This window comes from Eleutherodactylus coqui, chromosome 9 (assembly GCF_035609145.1).
Source record: "Eleutherodactylus coqui strain aEleCoq1 chromosome 9, aEleCoq1.hap1, whole genome shotgun sequence".
NCBI classification, from domain to species: Eukaryota; Metazoa; Chordata; class Amphibia; order Anura; family Eleutherodactylidae; genus Eleutherodactylus; species Eleutherodactylus coqui.
Window position 1 is genome coordinate 144,740,565 of NC_089845.1, and position 12,123 is coordinate 144,752,687.

The following is a 12,123-nucleotide window of genomic DNA, read 5'->3' on the forward strand; positions in this document are numbered from 1 at the left end:
AATAAAGGTCTACCGCGTGGACCCATTAATTGTGAGATGAATGTGGGGACGCCAGAAACGTGCCTCTCTCCTAATCCCGCAGCAGTCGGCTGCGATACACCTGGATCAGGAGCTCGGCCTGTGCCCACACCCTGACTTGGGCCTCCGCGTCCTCGCCTGCGTCCACGTCCTCTAGGCCTACCCCTCAGCATTGTGTATTACCAGTAGTGCAAAAACAGAACGCTGTAATTAAATGTGCCGCTTATTGGCCTGTGGTTGGAGGCTGACTTCACTTACGGAATGCACAGCAGAGCCATGAAAGAATTTAGCGCAAGCCTGTAGTGAGACGTAGGTGCGTATGACTGAGCTAGTGGAATTCACAGCGCAGAAGCAGTCAAGTGTCCAAAGGCCACTAGTAGGCCTTAAGTGTTTTGCTTCTATTTTTTTAAAGGCTGAGTTGAGACAGCAGACAGATACTGTAGGCAGCGTATATATGTAAACTGTTTCCCTCTGGACGGGATGACGGCGGTGATGTAACGGGCAACGCAGAGCCAGGAAACACTTTTGCGCAAGCCTGCTGTAACACTTAGCTGCATATTAATTAGGACTACTACCCGCAGCAGAGACGCAGTACACTGAGGACGGTCACAGGCAGCCCAAACAGATTTAAAAAAAAATTTTTTTTAAAAAAAGCCCACTGCCTATTTAGGCCTTAGTCAGACGGGCGTTTTTAGCTGCGATTTGCGCATGCACATGCGTCCGGCGATTTTATAAAACCATTGCTTTGCCATGGTATCGGACACATGAGCGCTTTTTATGCGCTCGTCCGATAAATTATAGAACAAAAAATCGCACATTGCACCTATCTGCGATCTGCAATTCCTGTTCTCTTCTCTATATGCGCTCAATGGGGCCGGCGGCAGCAGCGCCCACCCCATTGAGAACATATAGAAGACAAATCATTCTTCTCTGCCACAGCTGTAACAGCTGTGGCAGAGAAGAACGATGTTTGCCCATTGAATTCAATGGAGCGGCAATACAGCCGCTCCATTGAAAGCAATGGGCTGCCGACGTGCGCGGGGTGAATTGTCGGGAAGGGGTTAAATATATAAACCCTTCCCTGCAATTCATCCTAAAATGTGTTAAAATAAAAAAAAAATTGTTTACTCACCTTTCCGCTGCAGCCGGAGTCCAGCCGCGGCCGCTGTCAGTTCTCCTGAACTGCTTCTTGGCACTATTCAGCCGGCGGGGCTTTAAAATCCCCGCCTGCTGAATGGTCTGCCTCTGATTGGTCACAGCCCTGACCAATCAGAGGCAGGTTTCACTCACACACCCATTCATGAATTCATGAATGGGTGAGTGACTGCTGCCTCTCAGCGCTGAGCCAATCAGGGGCAGGTCTGACTCACATCCATTCATGAATTCATGAATGGGTGTGAGTGAGGCATGCCTCTGATTGGCTCAGCGCTGAGCCAATCAGGGGGCAGGTCTGACTCACACCCCCTTCACACCCACTGCAGGACGGCCGCACGGAGCTCCGGCTGCCGGCAGATGGTGAGAATACCATTTTTTTTTTATTTTAACACATTTTAGGATGAATTGCAGGGAAGGGCTTATATATTTAAGCCCTTACCGACAATTCATCCCGGGCTCGCCCGCAGCGCATTGCTTTAAATGGAGTCGGCTCTATTGCCGTCTCCATTGAATGCAATGCGCTGGACAGCTCCGGACCGTTTCTAATGAAACGCGGCTAGGAGCAGATTTTCGGGCTATTTGCGGACGACTTGCGCGCACCGGTCACGCGATTTGCGGATGCGCATCCGTCATGCGATCCGCAAATCGCGCGAAAAATCGCCCGTCTGACTAAGACCTTAGACAGCATATCTCTTTCACCTTTCCCACTGTCCTGCCTCACCACTACTGGCCCTATACTATGTAAAATTACTGCAGACTGTTTCCCTCTGGACAGGATGACAGCGGTGATGTAACGGGCAACGCAGAGCCAGGAAACACTTTTGCGCAAGCCTTCTGTAACACTTAGCTGCGTATTAATTAGGACTACTACCCCCAGCAGAGGCGCAGTACACTGAGGACGGTCACAGGCAGCCCAAATAGATTTTTTTCCCCAAAATTTTTTTGAAAAAGCCCACTGCCTATATAGACAGTATATCTCTTTCACCTTTCCCACTGTCCCTGCCTCACCACTACTGGCCCTATACTATGTAAAATTACTGCAGACTGTTTCCCTCTGGACAGGATGACAGCGGTGATGTAACGAGCAACGCAGAGCCAGGAAACACTTTTGCGCAAGCCTTCTGTAACACTTAGCTGCGTATTAATTAGGACTACTACCCCCTGCAGACACGCAGTACACTGAGGACGGTCACAGGCAGCCCAAATAGATTTTTTTTCCCCAAATTTTTTTGGAAAAGTCCACTGCCTATATAGACTGTATATGTCTTCTGTCCCTGCCTCACCACTACTGGCCGTGGACTATGTAAAATTACTGCAGACTGTTTCACTCTGGACAGGAATACAGTGGTGATGTGAAGGGCAACGCAGAGCCAGGAAAGAATTTTGCGCAAGCCTGCTGTAACACTTAGCTGGCTGCGTATGAATTAGGACTACTACCCCCAGCAGAGACGCAGTACACTGAGGATGGTCACAGGCAGCCCAAATAGATTTTTTTTCCCAAATTTTTTTGGAAAAGCCCACTGCCTATATAGACTGTATATGTATTTCACTGTCCCTGCCTCACCACTACTGGCCCTGGACTATGTAAAATTACTGCAGGACGCAATGCTCTGGACGCAATGCTCTGCACGGCCGATATACAAAAAAAAAAAAAAAAGTGCAACACTGCAAAAAGCAGCCTCCACACTACTGCACACGGTTAGATGTGGCCCTAAGAAGGACCGTTGGGGCTCTTGAAGCCTAAAATAACTCCTAACACTCTCCCTATAGCAGCTCCAGCATCAGCAGCACTTTTCCTGATCTATGTCAGAATGCATCTGTGGTGAGCCGCGGGAGGGGCCGATTTATATACTCGGGTGACACCTGATCTCGCCAGCCACTCACTGCAGGGGGGTGGTATAGGGCTTGAACGTCGCAGGGGGAAGTTGTAATGCCTTCCCTGTCTTTCTATTGGCCAGAAAAGCGCGCTAACGTCTCAGAGATGAAAGTGAAAGTAGCTCGAACATTGCGTGGTACTCACCTCGAGTAACGAGCATCTCGAACACGCTAATACTCGAACGAGATAGTAGATAGATAGATAAATAGATAGATATTAGATAGATAGATATATATGAGATAGATAGATAGATATTAGATAGATATGATATAGATAGATATGAGATAGATAGATAGATAGATAGATAGATAGATAGATAGGAGATAGATAGATAGATAGATAGATAGATAGATAGATAGATAGATAGATAGATAGATAGATAGATAGATAGATAGATAGATAGATATGAGATAGATAGATAGATAGATAGATAGGAGATAGATATTGATAGCTTAGGAGGTGTCAGCTCAATGGCATGATAATCCCATATAATAGATAGATATTAGATAGATAGATCATTGATCTGATGTATTGCATTTCACGCTCGTCATTGATACTAACAGAATCACAACCAAAATAAATATCAGATCATTTCTTAAAGCTTTTACTGACATACGTGACGTTTAATTTCTTTTATAATTTCCAAGTACTCATGAAAATAATATATATAAAAAACATTTAGTATATACATTATTGCAAGCTTCTGTAACATAATACATTTTTAATAAGCTTCTTCCTGTATTAGGTGTTCTGTTCTATTTCTATTGCTGCATAAACCCATTATGCAAATTAAAAAAAGACCGGTAATGATATTCTCTTTCTTTAGTTGTAAGGTCTGCACTAAGATGCTCACTTCGAGAAAATGAATCCTATTTAATTTTAATAGTATAGCAAGGGACTTGAAAATCCCAACATAATAGCAGTTAGAAACTGGCTAGTTTTGGAAGTAAAATCTTTTCAACGGTTTCTATAATTAACTGTCAATATTTAAAAACACAGAAAAATGTAGATTTCAGATAGATATTTTTTAATTATGCATTCACTAAGTTATTTATTACCTGGCTCGATCACATAGGAGGAAAGCTTAATACATTCCCATCTGAGTGCATTAAAATGCATTGCAGAGTTTTCATTGCAAGGGATACACATAATGTAATTATCCTCAATTTATTGTTGAAACAAACAGTGAAATTTAAATATTAAATTTCCAAAATGTAAAGTTGATTTTAAGTCTTACATTAAACAACTGTTTTAAGCAGCCATCCTGTTCTTAATTGAATTTGGAAAATCATTATCTAGGAAATAATAAAGGCACTAATGTAGTCTAATGATATTAGAGTAACCTAACACTGTTACATACTCAACATAGTGAGCGCACTGCACACCCTGCAGATGAATTAGAATTCTCTAAATTAAGGGATATTAAAGGCAGTAATCCTATGATATTTTTTATGGCCATGACTCGGAGCATAATGTGGCAGAAAAAAATGACAGTTTTCAGATTTGGATGTCCTGGGGTGGTTGAGATGAACAATAAACCATAATTTGATTGATCTAATATTGAAATGGTTCATATAACTTGTGACTGCCAGTTCTGCACCTAGAAATCCACTTCAGGGTGGCTTCAGACGTGCGTGTATTTTGTGCGTGCATACGCATGCACAAAAACACACGTCTATTAGCCCCAATGCATTCCCTATGGTGTGTGCACATGTCCGTGCTTTACAGGTGTGTGCTGCAAAGATAGGACATGCGTGCACCATAGGGAGCCGGTGGCTCCATTGAAAACAATGCTCTGCCAGCACCATTGCATTGTTTTTCCCTAAAAAACAAAAGTTTTAGTGTAAAAAAATAAATAAATAAACTTACCCTCCGCCGCTGCCGTGTCCCCCGCGGGGATGAAGAACACAGATGTCTTCTTCATCCCCGCTAGTAAAAAGAATTCCCTGCTGCTATATCTGCCACAACTGTGACAGATGCAGCAGATATAGATGCAGCAGACAGATGCAGCGTCAATTGATTTCAGGGAAGGGCTTTAAATACAAGCCCTTCCCTGAAAATCCAGTAAAAGTGCTGTAAAAAACAAAAAAAATAGATACTCACCTTCTTCGAATGAATGACGGGCGAGAGCTGCCTGTGAATGGCTGAGCACCTAAGCCAATCACATTCAGCTCTTTCAGCAGGTGGGGTTTTTTAATCCCTGCCTGCTGATAGATCAGCACTACGGAGCAGGGAATAGCAGTAGAAGACGCAGCTGAGCCCTGGCAGCTGAAGCTAGGTATCAATTTTTTTTATTTTTTTTATTAAAGCCCTTCCCTGAAATCAATTGAAAAGGTGCCAGCATAAGAATTCTCTACCGCAGCTGTCATGTGTGACAGCTGCGGTAGAGAATTGAAGAATTCCTCTGCTGCATCTGCCACAGATGTGGCAGATGTAGCAGCAGGGAATTCTTTTTACTAGCGGGGATGAAGGAAACATCTGCCGCATGCGGCAGATGTGTTCTTTATCCCCGCGGGGGACACGGCAGCTGTGGAGGGTAAGTTTTTGGGGTTTTTTTACACTTAAATTTTTGTTTTTCAGGAAAGGGCTTATATGTAAAGCCCTTCCCTGAAAAACAATGCGGGGGTGCCGGCAGAGCATTGTTTTCAATGGAGCCACCAGCAGCCACGGTTCCATTGAAAACTATGCACGGACCTGCATTCACGCGTGTTTTTGCACGTACATAGGTGCGCACTTATGTACGCACCTATGCACGCACAAAAACACACTCGTGTGAAGCCACCCTCAATATGTATGTATGGGAATATAAAACAAATTTACCAAAGTTCTGTGTATTACAAACATTTCCTTTCATTGGTTGAATGATATGAATATATTTTAAGCAAGATATACTATAAGGACATCCTGCACATTTATGAATTCCATATTTTAGCACTTCTAATTTTTCCCTTCCAAGTTTGTTTTGTTCATGAATATTTCTGGGATGCTTTGCATCCACAGCCCTCTTCAGGTCATACCATAGCATCTTGATGTGATAAAAATCAGGACTCTGATTTGGCCACTCCAAAACATAAATCTTTTTTCAACAATTCCTCTTAGTTAGGGCTTATTCACAAGGGTGTGAATCTCACACAAGTTTAGTGCATTCTGAGATGTACAAATCTCACACGAAAATGAACTCTATTCTATTGAATTGATTTTTTTTCACATTTACCTTGCAGCGATGCTGCAAGGATAAAAATCCCAGCATGTATTATCTTTTGGCGTTTCCTCTGAACGCCTCACCCATTGTTTTCAATGGGACCTTAAAAGATATTGCATGTCACTCGCATCATGTGTGATGCGCATGTGAGTGTGATGTGAAATCAATGGGAAAGACTTGCGATCCTCTGATGTACGTGAAACATGTGCCTGAGGGTGCATTCACACGAACGTATATCGGCTCGGTTTTCACACCCAGCCGATATACGTTGTCCTCATGTGCAGGGGGGGGGGGGCTGGAAGAGCCCAGGAGCAGGAACTGAGCTCCCGCCCCCTCTCTGCGTCCTCTCCGCCCCTCTGCACTATTCGCAATGAGAGAAGGCGGAACGGGGGCGGGGCTAAGTTCCAAGAATTAGCCCCACCCCTGTTCCGCCTCTCCCCATTGCAAATAGTGCAGAGGGGTGGAGAGGAGGCAGAGAGGGGGCGGGAGCTGAGTTTCTGCTCCTGGGCTCTTCCAGCCTCCCCCCCTGCACATGAGGACAACGTATATCGGCTCGGCGTAAAAACCGAGCCGATATACGTTCGTGTGAACGCACCCTGAGAATCGCAATCTTACAAAAGCGACATGAGGAGTTTTTGAATGAAAAATACTTTACATTGGCACGAAAAACGCATGTTGGCAAGCAAGATATCGGACCAAGAAACTCGCTCGCCCATGTGAATGTAGCATGAGGATTAGAGATGAGCGAACGTACTCGTTTCGAGTACTTACGCACCCGAGTACCGCCATTTTCGAGTACTTCAGTACTCGGGTGAAAAGATTTGGGGGGCGCCGGGGGGCGGGGAGAGGCGTGGCGGTGCGGGGGGTAGCAGGGGGGAACAGGGGGGAGCCCTCTCTCTCTCCCTCTCCCCCCCACTCCCCACTGCTACCCCCCGTGCCGCCACGGCGCCCCCCGAATTTTTTCGCCCGAGTACGGAAGTACTCGGAAATCGCGGTATTCGGGCGAAAAAGGGGCGTGGCCGAGCACGTTCGCTCATCTCTAATGAGGATGTGATTTTTGTGTTCTTGTGAAGCCTTCTTTTCCCTGCAAACTTAGCATTGTGCATTTGCATTAAAACTTTACACTTTTGTCCTGGCAGACCATATAACATTTGTGAACATCCAGGTGATATCAGGCAAACTTGGGCAATAATGTTTTGTCTTTGCAGTGTCCTTCGAGTAACACCATTCTTGTTCATTGTTTTTCAAATAGTGGACACATAAACAGAGGTTTTTGTAGTTTGTAGAGCATTCTACAGGTCTTTTACTGTTACCCTGCAGCTCTTGAATACAAAGACTATTTCCTGTAGTCCTCTATGTATGTGCTGCTATTGATAAAACGGACATTTCTCCACAACTACTTCACAGATACATAGAGTGAATATATCTCTGCAATCAGTGTGACTGTCACTATATGATCCTGCCCTCAGAGACGGCTACAAAAATGGTGATAGATGCCCTTTAATTAGAGATGAGCGAGCTATATAGGCAGTGGGCTTTTTCAAAAAAATTGGAAAAAAAAAATCTTTGGGCTGCCTGTGACCGTGTTCAGTTTACTGCGTGTCTGCTGGGGGTAGTAGTCGCTCACTATTACCCAGCTAGGTGTTACTGCAGCCCTGCGCGTAATTTTTTCTGGCTGCACTCTGCTTTCAATAACCACAGTCATCCTCCAACAGGGAAATCCATATACAGGCTATATAGGCAGTGGGCTTTTTCCCAAAAATTGGAAAAAAAATACTATATTTGGGCTGCCAGTGACCGTCTTCAGTTTACTGCGTGTCTGCTGGGGGTAGTAGTTGCTCATTATTACCCAGCCAAGCCTGTGACCGTGTACAGTTTACTGCGTGTCTGCTGGGGGCAGTAGTCGCTCATTATTACCCAGCTAAGCCTTACAGCAGGCTTGCACATAATTGTTTCCTGGCTCTGCTGTGTCCGTTACATAATCGCCGTCATCCCGCCAGAGGGAAACAGTATACATATATACGCTGCATACAGTGTCTGTCTGGTTTTTCACCTCACCATTTTAAAAAATTGAAGCAAAATACTTAAGGCCTACCACTGGCCTTTGTCCACTTGACTGGTTATGCCCTGTGAATTCCAGTAGCTCAGTCATACGCACCTAGGTCTGACTACAGGCTTGCGCATAATTGTTTCCTGGCTCTGCTGTGTCCGTTACATGATCCCCCTATACTGTGCTCCCCCTATACTGCTGCTAGTGATATGTTACTGGGGCCTGTCCAGACTGCAACTACTACTGAAATGGAACTAATACTGTGCTCCCCCTATACTGCTGCTAGTGATATGTTACTGGGGCCTGTCTAGACTGCTACTACTGAAATGGAACTAATACTGTGCTCCCCCTATACTTCTGCTAGTGATATGTTACTAGGGCCTGTCTAGACTGCTACTACTACTGAAATGGAACTAATACTGTGCTCCCCCTATACTGCTGCTTCGGAATTGTTACCGGGGCCTGTCTTGACTGCTACTATTACTGAAATGGGCGGTTGGGCAGCATGTCACCCAGGAGAAGTGGCAGTGGAGTGTCATGCAGGCAGTGATTGTGCTTTGTTGGAGGTAGTGTGGTAGCTAAGGTATGCCTTGCTAATGAGAGTTTTTCAGAAGTAAAAATTGTTGGGGGGGGGGGGCACTCTTTTGCGCTATTGTGGCTTAATAGTGGGACCTGGGAACTTGAGTTGCAGCCCAACATGTAGCCCCTCGCCTGCCCTATCCGTTTCTGTGTCGTTCCCATCACTTTCTTGAATTTCCCAGATTTTCACAAATGAAAACCTTAGCGGAGCATAGGTCCCATACAAAAATGCTCGGGTCGCCCATTGACTTCAATGGGGTTCGTTACTCGAAACGAACCCTCGAGCATAGCGGGAAGTTCGACTCGAGTAACGAGCACCCGAGCATTTTGGTGCTCGCTCATCTCTACCTTTAATTATAACTCCTTTTGCCGAATATCTCTTAAAGACGTCATTAGCATAAGGGTTCGCTTACTGTTTCCCTCTGTCCTGGTGGTGTTTACTCAATGTTCTCAAAATGGTATGAATGGTAGAACTGTTTGTGTGTTATTAGCTTAATTAGATTGCCATTGTATATGATCATGACTTACACAACAATCAATGACATGTTCTCAGTAATCAATGAAGAAATCCAGGTATTTCTAAAAAGTTACTTATCTATCTATCTATCTATCTATCTATCTATCTATCTATCTCATATCTATCTATCTATCTATCTATCTATCTATCTATCTATCTATCTATCTATCTCATATCTATCTATCTATCTAATATCTATCTATCTACCCAGCTCATATCTATCTATCTATCTATCTATCTATCTATCTATCTATCTATCTATCTATCTATCTATCTATCTATCTATCTATCTATCTATCTATCTATATCTATCTATCTATCTTATATCTATCTATCTATCTCATATCCATCTATCTATCTATGTATCTCATATCTATCTAATATCTATCTATCTATGTATCTATCTATCTCATATCTATCTACCCATCTCATATCTATCTATCTATCTCGTATCTATCTATCTCATATCTATTTATCTCATCATATCTATCTATCTCATATCTATCTATCTCATTATCTATCTATCTATCTATCTATCTATCTATCTATCTATCTATATATCGCATATCTATCTATCTCATATCTATCTATCTATCTTATATCTATTTATCTCATCATATCTATCTCATATCTAACTAATATCTATCTATCTCCTATCTATCTATCTATCTATCTATCTATCTCATATCTATCTATCTATCTATCTATCTATCTATCTATCTATCTATCTATCTATCTATTTATCTCATATTTATCTATCTACCCATCTCATATCTATTTATCTATCTATCTATCTATCTATCTATCTATCTATCTATCTATCTATCCCGTATCTATCTATCTATCTATCTATCTATCTCCCTAATTGTGCAATAATAAACTGATGATACAATATTCTGCAGTACAGTAAATTGTATTACCTGTTAAAAATATTCAAATCTAACCGCCTTTAATAAGTAAAAAACATGTTTTCTTATCGGTATTAAATTAATGACTTACAATAATACCTGTGTCAGCGAGTTTAAGAAGCGCAAATATTGTGCCTGTAGATATAGAAATAAAATGAGAGTAGGAAGTGAAAGTACTATCTGGAAAAAGAGTACAATAGATTTAAAACATATATTGAAGATATTAATCTATCATTTAGTAGGTTTACACACACACTACCGTCAGCACTATTCCAATTAGTTTTTCCCCTGAGCAAAACAGTAATTTTAGAAGTTTCAGAAAATGAGTTAGTTTATTGACAGAGAAAGAACACATATTGTAAGAGCTAGATGTACCAGCAGCTGACCTGAACTATTTCTCTTTTTTAATTTCTTTTTTTTGTATCAAAAATGCGATAAAAAACATAAAAATACGACACTGACATTGTGAAAGTTTTACTATGCATTTAAAGTAATATGCTGCAAAACAATTTGCTTGCCTTTTTCTTTGTTCACAGTAAACTTCACTTAAGGAGAAAGTATACATTATTTCTTATTGCTTATATGGAGTCAACCAGGGGCTTAAAGGCAACTTGTCACCTCCCTACAGCACCATAAACTTATAGTTAAACATAAAGTTATGGTGCTGTTAGAGAAGGTGACAGGGAGCCTACCCTAAAAATACCAAAATGGTGCTGTAGGGAGGTGACAGGTTCTAAACCCCAATGCAAAAATCTGTAAAAGGGACTATCATCTACCTTTTACCATAGACAGCACTTTTGTCTGCAGGGCTGGGGCGCAACGTCTTGTGCTTGTGCCTGCATATTCCATAATGCACAGAGATGATCATCATTTAATTCAGTCCTTGTCTCCAATGGGGTGTAAAGTTTAACTTTCACACACTTCAATTTTCATATGTTCTTCCATACCTTATTTACTTTAGGGGGGGGGGGGTAGTAGGCCCCCTATTTACTACAAAAGAATAGTGTGGATCATTGTTCATTACAGGGGCTGAGTGTAGCTTTTTATTCATTACTTAGGGGGTGCTATGAGTTCATAGAATCATAGAATGTAGAGTTGGAAGGGACCTCCAGGGTCATCGGGTCCAACCCCCTGTTCAGTGCAGGATTTACTAAATCATCCCAGACAGATATTTGTCCAGCCTTTGTTTGAACACTTCCATTGGAGGAGAACTCACCACCTCCCGTGGTAACCTGTTCCACTCATTGATCACCCTCACTGTCAGAAAGTTTTTTTTCTAATATCTAATCTGTGTCTCCTCCCTTTCAGTTTCATCCTATTGCTTCTTGTATTTCCTAGTGCAGATGAGAATAGGGCTGACCCCCCTGCACTGTGACAGCCCTTCAAATATTTGTAGACCGCTATTAAGTCTCCTCTCAGCCTTCTTTTTTGCAAGCTAAACATTCCCAGATCCTTTAACCGTTCCTCATAGGACATGATTTGCAGATCACTCACCATCTTGGTAACTCTTCTCTGAACTTGCTCCAGTTTGTCTATGTCTTTTTTAAAGTGGGGTGCCCAGAACTGGACACAGTATTCTAGATGAGGTCTAACTGAGGAAGAGTAGAGGGGGATAATTACCTGACGTGATCTAGACTCTATGCTTCTCTTAATACATCCCAGAATTGTGTTTGCCTTTTTGGCTGCTGCATCATATTGTAGACTAATGTTCAGTCTGTGATCTATTCGTATACCCAAGTCTTTTTCACATGTGCTGCTGCTTAGCCCAATTCCTCTCATTCTGTATGTGCTTTTTTCATTTTTCTTGCCCAGATGTAG